The sequence below is a fragment of the Lepidochelys kempii genome, chromosome 2, assembly GCF_965140265.1.
Source record: "Lepidochelys kempii isolate rLepKem1 chromosome 2, rLepKem1.hap2, whole genome shotgun sequence".
NCBI classification, from domain to species: domain Eukaryota; kingdom Metazoa; phylum Chordata; order Testudines; family Cheloniidae; genus Lepidochelys; species Lepidochelys kempii.
In genome coordinates, this window is record NC_133257.1 from 225,631,483 (window position 1) to 225,646,091 (window position 14,609).

Sequence of the window (14,609 nt, forward strand, 5' to 3'; positions counted from 1 at the left end):
GTAGCCTGTTGGTTGGTTTCTGAAGCAAGGAAAATAGTCAACAGGTAAGGGTGCCAGACAAGAGAGGAGAATTCTTACCACCTCCTCTCCCCAGCCACACAGGCACTCAGCCATCCAATATCCTCACTTCCCTTTCCCTAGTGTCTTTCCCCAGAGGTCTCCACAGGGATTGTGGGGCAGACAGCAGGCAGCGCCAAACCAGCCAGCTGGGTCTGAGGGGCAGCCAGAGCATTCCTCTGCTCAAAAACCAGTGCTTGCTCACTGACTCTGTTTGAGCTAGAGGAAAAGTGAAGTGCATGGGTATAACTAACTGTATGTGGGACTGCCCCCAACCTGGGGCTCCCTACCACCCACCTCTATGCAAACCACAGCAGTGCCTCTGCCTTGTGCATTTTAAACACTGACATTGATCATGTCTCTGGCAATATTTTTCTCTGGGCAGATTTCTGAAAGGGAGAAAGTTGGGGGCATGTGTACGTACACATGCGAGAGCAATAGACAGAGCTTGCAACTCCTCGACTCACCACATTCTCTTTCCCACAGCAAAAGTGCAACTCTGGTGCAACTATTCTGTACGTTGTTTCTTCTTATTAGAACATACTATCTCCTCAAGACCAAGACAGGAATTCAGAATACTTACCAGCTAGATGTGAGCAAGCCGCAGCTACCTCCAAAATAGCTATTTTAGGACTACATGCATTGGCTGTCAAATTTAAAGGGGCAGACCCCAAGAAAGGCATACTGGGAAAAGTACCTATGAAAAGCCAGCCCTCCTATGTGGAGGGTCAACAGAAAGGGGCTGTTTTTATGTACTAATACATCACTACACAGATAAAAAAAAATTTTATTATGTTATATGAGTTTACTTGGTCTGCATGCCAACTGAGGTTTAGTTAGGGTGACCATATGTCCTGTTTTGGCCGGGACAGTCCCTTTTTTAAGCCCTGTCCCAGCTGTCTTGACTTTTTTTGCAAAACTGGGCATCTGTCCCATTTGCTCTTGCCAACTGATCATCCACCTTACCAGGGTGCAGAGGAACATTTGGGGCGTGACAGTTCGGGTGAGTGTCTCAGGCCAAGCCAGCCCTGCACATGAGCGGGGGAGAAGTAGCACGGGCTGGCCCCATGTGGGCCAAAGTGGGGGAGCGGCGCGGGTTGCCCAGCTGGGGCCAAGCAGTGGTGAGTGGTGTGGGCCGGGGCAGGGTGAGTGGGTGGCTTGGTCTGGCCCCATATTGGGGTGAGGGGGGAGAGAATGGCTTGGGCCAACTCTGCATGGGGGTGTATGTTTCACGCCAGCAGCCGATGCCTAAGGCTAGCCCCAGGTGGTGTCCCATTTTCCTTTTGGGCAATATGGTCACCCTAGTTCAGTGCATGCTAGGGACCTTGAGGGATTTTCACACGCTTTCAGGAGTTGTAACCAAGTTCCCTAGCTCACAAGGTTGTTTATTAAATTTTGCAACAGAGCTAACATGATGTTGAATGCAATTTATCCTACTCTATGCTGACCTGATACTGACCATGAACGAGCAACTCTTCTCAGTCATGTTTGAATATATGCGATATTCTAGTACAACCAAACCATTTGAACATTCAGGCAACTTGTTTACAACTAACAAGCGGTTCTGAAAATCCCTAAAAATGTCTGAACATTCTCAGCTGAAATGCTTAACAGGCCACTTGTGTCCCTGCAAGCCTTTGAAAATATTGGAATTAAGCTATCTGTTCCTTAGTTTTTCCATCTGTAAAATGTTCCGTTTTCCATCTGTAAAGCCCTATGCCATATGTCTCAGGTGTGTTGTGAAGATCACTTCATTAATGCTAGCAAACCCATTAGAGCCTAAGCCGGAAGGTGAGGGCAAAGTATTACAATTAGGTAAATGTTAAGATGTGCATTCGCTCTTCAGCATTGCTGTGACACAGTGGCCTATCAATGCCCAGTGGCAAAGGGTTCATGCTTCTTTACAAGCAACTCCTATCTCAGACCTGAGAAACTCACTACATCTAATACCCACCTTTCATGATATTTAGTCATGAAAGGTAGCGTGTGAGTGGTCTGTTGAAAGCTTGTCACTTATCAGTACTCACAATCATTGGGAAATGTGCATACGGATGAGCTGTAAGGAATAATGTAACCATATTGAAAACTATACCTTATGGGCTTGGCATAAAAATTAGTCACCAGGGTGCCATATGTCTTGGTGACTGCCCCTGCAAGCAGGAGGGAGTTATTACTCCCCCTGGTCAGCCTGTGATGTAATGCAAGGTTCAATTGTCTACCATTACCCTAGCCCAGAACAGTTAATGGAAAATCATGAAAGACAACTGCAAACAATCAAACTCACTTGCAGGTGAAAAGGACCATTGAACTAGACCATTGAACTGTCTGTGGCCAAAGACAAATGACTGAAGGTGTATCTACATTACAACTTACGTCAGTATAACTTACGTCACTCAGGTGTGTGAATAAGCCACCCCCCGCCCCAAGTGACAAGTTACACTGACTTAAGTGTCGGTGTGGACAGCCCGATCTTGGCGGGAGAGCTTCTTGTGCTGCCATAGCTACCGCCTCTCAGGGAGGGAGGGTGGCTTAATTAAGTTGATGGGAGAGCTCTCTCCCATCGGCTTAGAGTGGCTACACTAGAGCATTATAAGTGTAGCCATAGCCAGAGTCAGTATATCACAGGCTGGAGATAGGTGCTCTGCATCCATTCACTCAGGTGACATCTTATTGAATAGAGGTTTTTTTTCATGCAAGATTGGATCCTGGGTCCTATAAAGCCAGTCAGCTCTGCAACAGACTGACCGGGGGGAGGGGGGAAAAGAACTAACTTTGTTAGATAGAAAAGATAACAGTTAATAAATGTAGGCCCTAGTTCATGATTTATGATTTTGTTTTGTATTGTACCCATTTGTTTCCATCACTCTCTTTTGTTTATAATGGAAGCTCTATTCTTTCTTACAGTAAAACAAAAGGTGGTGTATTTCAGTGCCCACAAGTGCTGTGTGTTACACAGGAGTGGCGATTTAAATGAAAATTGGGGTACGCTGTCCCTTTGGGGGCAGAGGATCTGGGAATGCTCTGAGTAGCCAGTGTCAGGGGCTCGCTATCACAGGAGAATGGGTCAAGGGGACTCGGGACCTCGAGTGCATCTATCGTTAACCTGCAAGTCAAAGACAGGGCTGTCATCACCCAGTGCTTGAATAGCTGCTGGTGATAAGGCACTAGCATCCAGCTACCACAGGCAAGACTCCATCTCACTAGGGACAGGCAGTAACAAGGTGACGCACAGTCCTGGGTACCCCAAAAACCATCTCAATGGCACCCTGTAAGCACATGATTCCACATGGTCCTGAGATTCTAGTGTTTCAATGGGGTACTAATATGCCTTTTAGGCTTCAATAGTATGTTATTTTACTGGAATTCCTTCTGTGGCCCTGAATGTTTTTGTATATTGCATCGTTTATATGAATTACTGCACTGATCCTTTGAAAATTGATTTAAAAATCTCTCTCTGCTTGGTCTTAGCCTAGCAACCCAGCCATGCAGCCTGGCCCCAACAATTATTGGTGGTCTCTCTGGGACGGAGGGAAAAAAGAAGACAACTTTAGAATCACATTCTACTAACTCAGTAACTACCATTGGCAGGGATTGACTGTGAGGCTGATCTCAGCTATTATTGTGCTTGGCTCGCTCTCAGCATGACTCACTGCAGACAATATAGAACACCTCTCACAAGAGGAATGAACAGTAAATACTTGGCCCTGGATTTTTTTTTAATCTTGTCAGGTTTTCCCTGATTTGTATCCTTTATCCTAGCCCTCGTGCTGTATAAGCTTCTCAAAGTTAATGTCCATAACACCACCACCCACTGGTAGCACAAGGCTATTCTGCCACTGTAGGGTTCTCACTGCAAAGATTTACAATGCCAGCCATTATTCAGAAACGGTATGTGTTAACCTAGTGGCACAAGGTTGCTCAAACACCTTCCCTCTGGTTTTTCTTTTCTCTGGGGGAGGGGTGGGAGGGCAACAGCTATTACAGGCAGGGCATCTTTTCCTTTGCTGTAGCAGCAGGCTAGTTTGGGAAGAAAATATTAGGGCCACAATGGAACGGAGCCAAAGGCATTCAAAATTAAAAATGCAAACCTTGTACGGAACATATAGTACAATTAACAGCTTAGTCTGAACAAGGGCAGTGGTTATTTTAACCTACATTTTAAACTAATGTAATAAGTCTTGGTTTCCATCTATATTTGCTATTATGGTACATTACAACTGCCAAGTGAGTAGTAAGCCATGAACACCAAGTAATGAATAACCTGGTAATACCAGGTGCCAAGGGATATTATGGTACTCTACAACAGCAAAGTGAGTAGTAAATCATGAACAACAAGTAATGAATAACATGGTGAAGCAAGGGATTAAAATGGTAACGTCTTCCCCTTCTTTCCCTGGGCCAATGACTACAGTGGAAACACGTCAACCTTGGGGGTCAGTGTGTGTAGTGCCATAGGTTGTTTTCGTGCAGCTCCCTCTGGGTAGAGGATGACAATTCCCTGTTGTGGCAGCTTTGGAAATTTGTTTTCATTCTGCATTAGAACAAAATCAAGACTTTTACACCATTTTCACAAGAATGGAATTGTGTCAAAATGTCCATTTTTGGATCAAAACCTGAGCATTTGTGGTTAGGACACTGGCCTGAGATGTCGGGAGACCCACTCTTCCTGATTCAGAGCTAATTTTTTCCTACCAGCTCATTCTAGAATCAGACAGAGCAGGGACCTTCAATATCCATATCCCATGTCACTGCTCTAACCATGAGACTATAGAGTAGGAGCAGGCATCTCTCTCAAACACACACACATTTGCAAGTGAGGCTGAGTGGGGTTGCTTTGCTGTTCTCTCTTTTGGGGACATGAGGTTTTTGTGTGTGTATGTGTGTGTTTGTTTAGTTTTGTAGCTGTTGTGGGTTTAAGTTCAGGATTTCTTCTAGCCCAGAGGGACAGAGGCCTCAGTTTGTTGTGGATTCTGAGGGTTTAACCTGTGGCTATGGGTTGCAGATTTTGCCTCCAAACTCTGCCTCTGTGGAGGGGCATGGTCTAGCTGTGGGAAGGGTGAAAATTGAAAATGTGAGGTATGCCTCCCTTGTGAGCACAGCTGTTTTTATGTTTGTTGCCATGTGTTGAGCAGGTGGCTCTGAGGACAGGGCGGTTATTTTTGGGAAGCCTGAGTTGCCTCAAAGGATGATTTCTCCTCCTTTAGGCAACGGTGCAAGGTGTGTAAAGTTAATATTAAATGTTTGTCAGCAATTCACGCAGCAGACAATCATGAGCCTTTGCTGGAGTATGGAGGAGTTAGCATTGGGGATTGCGGAACTTGAAAAAATCTTTCATGACACTAATGATGCTGGGTTGTATGAGAGCTTGCAGTATAAAAGCCAGCTCTTGTGGGACCTGTTGGATAGCAAAATTCAGCGTTCACTGGTTAGGGCCTGATTTTAGAGCTTTTCTCAGGTGGACGCACCTACTCAGTTTTAATTCAGCCTGGAAAAGACACATGCAGAGTGGAAGATGACTGGCCACTTCAAGATGTCATCGGTCCAAGAACATTCAGGTCCTGTGGGGATTAGGAACTTTGCTATGAATTTTTTTCTCAGATCTGAATGCCTCAGAGCATGTGTGGCCATCTGAGATTCCGTGGCTCCTTGAGGATCTTGGTAAGATCTCACTCTTGGGTGTGGACAGACTTGAACGAGATCTGACACTCTCAGAATTGACTTCTGCCCTACATGGTTGTGCTCCATGGAAGGCACCTGGTATTGATGAGTTGCCTGTTGAGTTTTACAAAGCCCTTTGGACCCTTCTGGGGCCTGACTTACACTCCTGAAAAACCTAGAGCATCAGTGAGAAGATATTGCCACTCAGTTCTCATCAAGTGGTTATTTTTGCCTAAGAAGGGAGACCTTGAAGAGGTGACAAATTGGTGACTTGTGGCCCTGCTTTGCTCAGATTAAAAACTTCTATGAAAGGCCTTTGCAAATAGATGAAAACTGAGAGAACTCTCATCAGACCTAATGCATCCCTAACAGATCCATTTTTGATAACATTTTCCTATCATGGGATGTAATTTCAACCTTCAAATGTTTGAATTGCGTTTTGGGTTGATTTCCCTTGATTGTGACAAGGCTTTTGATCGTGTAGATCATGGCTTTATGTTTTGTGCCCTTTGTGCTTAAGGTGAATGGTTTTGAGCAGCTCCCTTTCAGCCTTTAGGGGCATCAGACAGGGTTGTTCCCTTTTTGGGTTATTATATGCTTTTTCTATCAAGCCTCAGTTACGCACATTGCGAAAGTGCCTTTCTGGCCTTTCCCTCTTCCAGCTTGAACTCTGGTGAAAGTAGTCACATATGTTTACGATATGACTGTGTTTATTACTCATGCTTGTAATGTCCAAATTTTGACTGGATGTCAGCGTTCTTTTGAGAAGGCTTCCTCAGCTTGCATAAACTGGAGGAAGAATGACACCCTCCTGCTATGGCCTTGGATGATTTCCTGCCCCCTCCACCTTTGCCAAGGGGCTACTGTGGAGCTGAACTGACTTTAAGATAATGGGCATTATGCTGGGACCAGATGGTATTTTGGATTGGATTTGGGAGGGAGTTACGGAAAAATTGGAGGGGAGGTTGCAAAGGTGGAAGGGATGTTTGCCTCGACACTCATTCCAAGGGCAGATGTTAGTCATTACAAGCAAAATGGCCCCTGTGTTGTGGTATAAGTTCACAGGTTTGGATCCCTCTGCGCAGGTTTTTAGAAAACATTCGTTTGGCCATTGTTAGCTAAGGCAATGTGTGCTGTACTTGGTGGTTGTGAAAACAGGGGGGGTCATGGTCTCATTGATCTTTTGATCAGAGTTGCTACTTTTCTGTTACAGTTTCTGCAGCAGTTCTTTGTGGATGATCCTGTTCCTTGGAAGCAGCTAGCTGTTGCTTTTCTTCAGCTGGTAGGGGATTTGGGTTTTGATCAGGAACTTTTTTTTTTTTTGGCTTATAGGTGCCTCAACACTGAGGTGTTACCTGGTTTTTATCAAAGCCTTTTTAACATGTGGAGTTTTTTTTAAGTTGAGGCCACTGGATAGGTACCTGCAGTTCCCATGACTGCATGCTGAACCTCCTGTTTATAGCCCTGCTGTGAGGATTCCTAGTCTTATTTACAGGAGTCTTGTTTCTTCCCTTATTGCAACAGCTGCAAGAAAACTGATTAATTTAATTTATTTTTATTAATTTTACCCAGGTTGCAGCAGATATCTTGGTTGCCAGCTTGGTTTCATTCCATTTGCTGGGTTTCTTGGTTTTTAGCAGCTCATCCTAGAGGCGGTATTGCCAGGCTAGACAATTGTCTCCTCGAGTGAGCCATTCCCAATTATACTCATGTTTCTGTTTTCTTGCTTGTTGCAGATTGGGATGTTGACAAGCCTGGCAACTTGTTTACCTTCAATGGGTTGTCTGAATTTACTTTTCTTAGCTTAGGCCACACGTCACCGTATACGTCTGTGGCACAGCTTCGTCATTTTCGAACACTTGGTGATTATCCCGCTAGGATATCAAGACGACAGCTTCTGGTGACGGACTCGAGCCATCCAGCCTGGAGAACTGTATACAAGCTCCAATTGTGACGAGGATGGGTGATCTCCAATGCAGAAGTCTCCCCAGGGCTATTGCCACGAATGTGTTTGTGCATCGTGTACACTCTTAAACTGTCTGTCACGTCCTTTTTTTGTCACATGGAGGGGAGACTTTTTTCATATGTTTCTTACGTGTTCCAGGTTACTACCATAATTTGTTTTAATTCAGGCTATTTTTTGGTTATTCTCCCTTGATTTTTCTCCCACTAAATTTATTTTTACTTTTAAGTATAGGTTCACAAATAGAGCCTTGCAAACTTTATTTTGGGTCAAGCAAAGATGGCCATTTTAAAAAGTTGGTGGTGTAAGGTATTTGGTACTAGGGTTGCCTATATTCTTCAGTTCTTTTAGATTTGTAATTGTTTTATGCCTTCACCTGGAGTTTAGGTATTATATCTTATAAATGCTTTGGCTCAATATATTCAGTGGTAGCTATTGCAAATGCACTTTATACTGTTCAGGATGGGCGATTATTTTTGAATTTGTAATTTATTTTCTTGTTTTTACTGTGTTTCTGTAATGATTTTATTAAAAGGGTTTTTAAACGTTTCTCTCTCCCCCATGCCCCTTTCCCTAGATTAAAACTTAATCGAAACAGCATATTTTGGCAACTTTTTATTTTGTCAAAAATGTTCTGACCATCTCTGCTTCTGGGCGCTGATGTCTGTGAAAGTATGTTGCATCTGTTTAGCATTCTTTGGCTTGAAGTAGGACCTACCCAAGATGATGGCTGCAGAAAACGGGAAGAACTTTAGTAGACCCCTCTGGAGAATTATTATTATTTTAAGGAACATGTTGAGGCCCATCTGTACAGGGCATAAATGCTTGCAGATTGCTCAGAAAACAAATGAACCAATACCCAAAGCAGCAGTTACAACCATTAAGTTAAATCTTACATAGAATCCTCTCAAAGCTTGCATGAATTGGTGATGAAAGAAAGTATGAGCTTGGAGTTCAATTGTTGTAAAATTGGAATAATACAGTGGTAAATCGGGCAAATTGTCTTAATAGAGCTAGGAAAAATTCAGTGTTTGTTTTGAATAATTTTGCACAAGAATTGTCACTTCCATTTCATGAGAGTTTGCAACACATCAAAGTTTGATGTCTCAGTTTGATACAATAGTAATTTTCACATTACATGCAAAACTATATTTTGGACATATTTTTAATATAAATACCATCTCTAAAAATGAGCCCATTTTTGCTCAGATATTTTTGCTAGGAAACAGCCTATTGCCACTTAAAAATAGGTCACTTTTTTTTTTTTTTTTAAAGTGAAGCATACCATGAATAGGTCTATTATGTTCATAACAAAATGATAAAAAACAAAAAACCCCCAACATCCCTCCAACCAAGCAATTAACATCATATTAGGTCTAGATAGGTCGAATTTCAACTATATTTATTGTTGTATTTTTGTTTGCCCTACATAGATACTGTCACCTTTAAAAAAAAATAACCTCTTCTGTGCACTATTATCATGCTACAGAATTCAGCAGAGTATTCTGGAACATGAAATTAAAAGAAGAATAAATATATGTTCAAAATTTACTTCACTAATGCCACAATTTTAAAATGAAGCATGTACTTACATCCTATTGGTTTCAAATGCTTGTCTAAGCATGTGTTTTTAAGTGGCTTGCTGAATTGGAATGTGCTTAATTATGTGCTTAAAACTAAGTGTGTGCTTACCTGCTTGGCTGAATCAGGGTTTAAAGACTCTTCAACTTATCATCTACAGAGTGCTTTTTGCTGTAGTTCCATTCCTTAAAATATAATTGTTTTCAATTTGTATAGCTCGTAAAGAAATTGTTTATAGATGGCGTTTGATTCCAGTTGAGATCCATCATATTTTTGCTTCTAGAGAGGGGCTCTGTTGGAGGGGTTCAGAGAAAGGGGAACGTATTTGCACACGTGGGGATTATTAAAAAGATTCATCTTACGTCAAAACGCCAGCTTCCCAGGGATCCCCTGACCTGCTTACATAATGCTCCAGTAAAGGATCCACATTTTAAAGAGAATGACAAATTAATATCTTTTTTATGGTTAGCAGCTAGACTCAGGATTGCACATTCTTGGAAATGTGGGACCCCTCCTGCTCTGGAATTGTAGTATAGTAAAATATGCACTGTCCTTGTAATGGAAAAGACTCCACAACAAGTATGTACACAAGAGAAGCACCAAAAACAGGATAAGTATTTAGAAATTTGGCCATCCTTCCTAGCATACTCCCCAGCCAGAATCTTTAGTCATGTTCTTTCAATATTAACTTGATCCTAAGTAGGTAATGTACAGTGAAGTATATTAATGATTTATTGTAATGTTGCCTTAACAAAAAGTTTTTAAAAAATGTTCACAAGCACTATCCTTCTCATTTATCTGCAAAGAAATTTGTACTGTGTGGTAGTTCTACAGAGCAAGCACCAAGGAGAGAAGAGAGATTCTCTACCCTTTATTCAATATCATGTTACAAGAAAACAGTTACAGCTGACAAACCATTACATCTTTCATAATACAGACAAATTACAAATTGTAACAAATGTCACATTTATTTTACTGTACTGTTTACTATGCTGCTGTTCTGAAGTATGTGTGTGTATTTATATATATATATACACACACACATAGACACACACATATATAATTACATTAACATTGTTTTCACGTACCAAACCCCTGTTAAAAAGAATGCCTCTTACTGAATCATACAAAAAGCCAAACTGAAGTTGGTGAGTGGGTATTTTGTATGCAGCACTGTCAAAATGCAATTTTGGGGTGGGATTTTTTAGTGCATCCTCTTATTTTTGCTTATGTGAAAAAAATGCAAGGCAGTAACATACAGTTATGTCCACCTTTATGTTGGTAGGGGAGATTATTGTTATAGGTGGCAAAACCACATATTTCTATTTATATGGGATGTCAGTAGTTTGCCCCCAAGTATGTACAGCCTAAACATCATTTTATATAAACAAAGGTTACAAAACCAATAATATTCACAGAGGAGTATTTTGTATAGAAGCATAACGTAGAGCACTGAGAACACGTTTCGTCATGTGTGCACTTACAAAGAACACACTGAGGTGTATTTCTCCCACCGATCAGTGGGGAATTGATTATTGTAATGTCCTTGAGCATTAGTGGGAGTTCTCCCTCACACCAAGGGCAAGAATAGACCCCAATGTCTGCAGCATTGCAGATAAGCGTTTTCATGTGCTGCATGAACAGATTTGCTATCCTAAACCACGCTTTTCTGAAACCCACCCACCACCCAATCCAGGATACTATGCAGTGATGTAATGTTGATACTATCATAGTGCTAAGGGGTCCTGATTAGTGCTGTGCAGCGCCCTACTGGGTATGGTTCATGTAGGATTGAAGATCAAAGCCAGCTGGAGATGGTAACATATATGGTTAAGTTCTATGAACCTGAACTTCGAAGAAATCCTCCCTTCCACAGATCAGCCCCTCACCACCTCTCCTTTCCCCTCCACCTACTATTAATATTTTTATGGAGCTACGACATGCCTTTGAACTTTTACTGGCCCACTGCCACGCCCCTGGATTTTCAGGGATGTCAGGCAGCTGCCCCCCTTCCCTCAGGAAAAGCCACCACCTCCCCTCAACATCAGAAAGAATCTTCAAAGGACCAGCAAGGCGGTAGAAGGGAAATTATTCCACTGTTGCTGCCAGCCATGGTATTATTGACTAGGGGCAGGTAGCGTCCCATAGCTTCACAAACTATTGTGCTCGAGGGAGTAATGGCCATTCCTACCCATACTAAGCAGCTAACCCAGGGCTTGGGAGTGTGAAGTGCTACCTAACGTGATGCAGCGGCTGATAGCAGGATTCTTTCCTGGCTCCTGCTTGTCTCTTCAAGAGCCAGTTTGCCTCCTCTTGCTTCCCTGAGACCCTTCTAGCTTTGGGGGTCAGCAGTGGGCCTGTGCAGTGCACCCTGGAAAGTATTTAGAGGGAGAATGGCCAGCCAGTACTTCTTAGGGGAGCAGGGGAGGAAACACCCAGTTTCAGGATGCTGCAGCAGGATTGTTTAGTCTTCCAAAGAGAGATCCAACGTTTAGTTGGGGTTCCTAATTGATGGGTATTGGAGGGTGACAACTCGCTAAGTACGGGCTGCTCTGGAAGGAGAGGGAGGGGGAGCAGAGCTGTACAATCACAACCACCCAGGGCTAGGGAGCACAACCACCCAGAACTCAGAGCCCTATCTGCTGTTGAGTGGGTTTGAGGAGCCGTGTGAACCTTTTCGAAGTCTTACTCCCAACCCCATCAGCTGTCTGAATGCAAGCTGTCCGTCCATGAAGACAAACGCTCACATTTCAGAACTTCCTCAAGAGAATAATAAATCTGCTAATGAGCTCAGGCCCACAGTGTTCAAACTTGGGTGTTTGAAGTTAGGTGTGTAAATAAGTGACCTGATTTTCAGGAATACCGAGTTCCCAAAATTCCACTGGGAGTTCAGAGGTGTGCTCAGCCCCTTTGAAATTTGAGTCACTTTCTATTTAGACACCTAAATCTAAATTCACATACCCAACTTCAGGCACTCAAATTTGAACATTTTGGCCATAACCATTAATGATTGCAATGGTTGTTTAAAAGTGGGAGAGAAGAGAGTGATATACACTTGATTTAAGCAAATGCTATGCTTGATTTACCATGGATAAGTAAGGTGCTAGACTTGTATCCTTCCGAAGGGAACAGTTTGGGGAATTACTCTCTATATCAAACCACCAGATGTTTCACGGAGAAGCATAATTGCTCACCTCCCTATTTAAGCTGACAAAGTAAAAGATATAGGACTAAGGAACTACCCTTATTTTCCTAATTGAAAGCTTTATTACGTTTTCAAAAATTCTTCAGATTTTTGAAGTAAAGCCTTTCTTAAAAAATAGCTAATTTCAAACATCAAATTGCATATGATTTAAGTAGCAAAGATAATGTACAAAAGATTTTTCTCTAAAAAATAAAATTAAACATGTAACTCAAAGCAAATGACATATAAGGCAATTTTAGTTTGTGATGAGTTTGAAAAGCTCAGTGGGCTTGCTGCTTATTTTTTCCACCTCCTGTCCTTGTAAGTACCGGAATGAATTTGTAGTAAGTTTTAAAATAGGATTGTGATTTAAGTAGCTTTCATGTAGTTTTTACAAGTTTCTAAACGACAGAGATGTCACAGGGGGCATATGGTTTTAATGACTGTGCAACTATTGGGTATATTTTCACATCTTAACTGTGTTTGAAAGTACAGAACAATGTTCACCGTAGTTCATAAAAGGAAACCTCTACTGGTAGCTTTTGGACAATCCAGGGTTTGCCTTGTTGGGTGTTCTTTCCTAGTTCCCAACAGAAACACTGCTGAGTTTAATAAAGGGGCAGTAACCCAACTCTTTCCCCCTTTCCCTCCAAACAAAACACTAAATGCGAAACCAATGTGGTTTTTGGCAGTTGATGCATCCAGGAAGCAGAGGAACTTTACGTTTTCAATAAAATAGTCTAACAAGCCCTTCTGTTTAAGCACCGTTATAACTCAACAGCAGGATTTGCCCCATTCCCAGTCTCTCTGAATTCAAAGTTTCATACATTAGGGCAATCATATTCCACAAGTTCCCCTCAAGCCCTGCCTCCCCAATCCAGGGGAGCTGGGGTCTCCTTTTTTTAAAAATGACATGACTGCACTGTTTGCCAAGTTTGCATTCGAGTGATTCAGTCAAAAAAGAACTTAAATACACAGTAGCTGGTGGCGTCCTCCAATCGGATTAAAATGTCTAAGGAAAGTAAGTGAAAGTGCTTTGGTGTGGAACAGCAAACATTTTAGATCGGGGTGACTTTTCATTTTGCTTTCTAAGAAGCAAAACAACAAAGGTAGTTTTAGTGGCTCCTTCAGCAAATACAGTTTCTGTACCCTAGCGTCTGTCCTAAAGTAAACTCAATTCTGTCTCATGCTCTTTTTGTTTTCTTTTTCAGAAAATATCCCAGAAGTTAAATAGGGTGTGAAAAAAGTAAGTAAAGATGGAGCCAAGACATATAAAACGTATTTAAAAATCTATATTAGCGAAGGGTAAGGAATTCATCACTGTATCCGTTAGTATAGTATGTCCTGTCATTTTTTCTTCACTGCAGGCCTATTTTGTAAAGTGGCATGCTATGCAGCCTATGCAGAATAACCAAATGCTGAGTTTCTAAATAAACATGCAATTATTTCCAGGTTTAAAAAAAATGGATGTGAACATTCTGAACAGTTAAAAATCCACTCTAGGAATAATGGCAAGACACTGTACTTGTCCGTCAATCTGAGGACTTGGGCTTGTCTAGCTAGAAATAGCCTCCCTACTGGTTGAAAAATATGTCCAACTCTCAAAGAAAACACACACTTTTATGCCACTATTGGGTTTTATGCACAGACATTACTGAACAAGCGTGAACACCCAATGTGTTGTCTTAACGTATTTAAGACCTTGCTGGTGAAAGCATAAAAATCTTTACAAAGAGGCTGTGCTGCAGTGGAAAATCAAACAAAATCAAATGCAAAAGGCTGAAAAGAGTACATCCCATGTACCAGTAAGCAAAAGCTAAATCTTCACATAGTTCTCTGAAATCACAAGGTATCCAAATGCGTGCAAGGTTTTAAGTAAATTGCAGGGAAAAACTGGGTCTTGCCAGCTTCAGTTTTCTTTTGAATGAAATCCACCAGAGAGAGAAAAAGGAGACAGGGCCACGGTTCCTTCAAATCATTGGTCCTCTCATTAGGTTTTGTTTCCCTCCTGTAGAGTGGTGAGCGTAATCCTGTAAGGACAAAATAGATATTATAAGCAGTCTTATGACTTGCATCATTTTATGATTTCTGAACCTAAAAAATATGTTTGCCCAAAGCCAGCCCTCATTACTTTATTACTCCCACTCTAACCAAAATACTACAAAC

At 41.9% G+C, this 14,609-nt stretch overlaps 1 protein-coding gene across 3 annotated transcripts in view; it reads right to left on the minus strand.

Moving 5' to 3' along the window:
* Positions 1-10,117: 10,117 nt before the first annotated feature.
* The window catches only part of CDK14 (cyclin dependent kinase 14), a 501,539-nt gene continuing 497,047 nt past the window's right edge, over positions 10,118-14,609 (minus strand). For all 3 annotated transcript variants that reach the window (XM_073334004.1, XM_073334008.1, XM_073334007.1), the window contains one exon: positions 10,118-14,473. The gene's annotated coding sequence lies outside the window, so the exon portion shown is untranslated. The remainder of the gene's footprint in view (positions 14,474-14,609) is intronic.